Here is a 1,579-nt window from a genome sequence, read left to right as displayed (position 1 = left end):
CCATCTTGGCTGACAGTTAATTTGCATATACTCACTGATTAGCCAATGAAAAGTGTAGCGGTCGTACGCCAATTACCATGTTTCTCTTTTATTAGTGTAGATGATGATAGAGGCCCGGTACACGGGTGGGGGATGGCTGGCCTGCCCTGATGGGGGCTCCGGATCGGTGTGGGAGTTCCTGCTGGAGGGGCCAGAGCAGTTTTCTGGCGGCCCCACCACTGAACAGGTTGGGGGACCCCACTGGGGTGGGGGTTGGGCGGGGCAAGGGGCAGCGGTTGTTATGGTCTCTGGTCGTTCTGGTCATTTTGCCATTTCGGTCGCTGGGCTTTTGTTATATAGGATGAGCATATTATTCACATTATGGATGTTTGCAAAAAGATTGAAAAAATAAAATTATGTTTTGCCATATGTAAATCATGTCTGTAACTTGGTAACATTTTAGTTGCATACTTATTGCTTTTTATAATTATGTCAAGATATATGAGATATAAATTCATTAAAAAGTATGCAAAAATACATATGAGGACCTGGGTAGTATGCACAGTTGATTGGGCATCGTCCATGAACCTAAAGTTTGCCAGTTTGATTCCTCATCAGGGCACATGTCTGGGATGAAGGCTCAGTCCCCAGTAGGGGGTGTGCAGGAGGCAGCCAATTGATGACTCGCTTTCACATTGATATTTCCCTATCTCCAGCTCCCTCTGTCCCTCTCCCTCTGTCTCTCTCAAGAAAAAAAAATCTTTTCAAAAGTACATATAAAAATGTCTACTCAACAATGATTATAAATTGACTATGAATTATAAAGAAATCATTCTTTAAGCTTTACAAAATTTTTCAAATGTTTTACAATAGGTATATATTACCTTAGCAATTAGAGATGAAACATTATATATTCCTCTCTGAATGGAGTTTGTACTTTTTCTGAGGAGATCATATATATATATATATATATGTATGTATTTCCTTTTTCTTTCTTTCTTGATATGCTCTCTAGAAAATCTGCTAACCCCTCTGCTGCCTCACTTTGTCCCCAGGACTGGTCCCCACTAGACAAGAAGCCTGTCAGTCTTATGGTAACAGTGCTCTCTCCCCAGAGTTCACAGTGTATAGCTCCACTTTGGGGACATAGGGCATCTCTGAGATGTGCTGGTATGGGCACTGCCTCTCCAAGGAGAGTGGTGATGCTTGATCAGCATCAGGAATGTATTTCATGATCAGGAATGACACCGGTTCAAATAAAAAACAATAATTTTATTATTTAAAATGGATTATACCGAGGAATGATGATGGCCAGCACCAGACAAAAGAAAAGAAGAAAAGTCAAACTCGCCCCAAACCCTAAAGTTATAAAAAGATCAAAAAAGAAAGTACGCCATGGAGAACATACAAACAAAATAAGAACAGAAAAGAAAATGGAGATATCAAGGAGTGCGGGGGAAATGATTTTTTCGCCTGGGACAGCGTGGGCCGTTTCCCCTGAAGGCCCTTGAGTTGATCCCTTCATAGGCAGCTCCTCTTCTGACGCAGGAACCTGCACGGGTCCCAGGGAGGGTTCTTCTTCCTCTGCTGGTGGCGCCTC

This window comes from Myotis brandtii, unplaced genomic scaffold (assembly GCF_000412655.1).
Source record: "Myotis brandtii unplaced genomic scaffold, ASM41265v1 scaffold794, whole genome shotgun sequence".
In the NCBI taxonomy this organism is placed as follows: Eukaryota; Metazoa; Chordata; class Mammalia; order Chiroptera; family Vespertilionidae; genus Myotis; species Myotis brandtii.
This window is presented reverse-complemented; position numbering follows the sequence as displayed.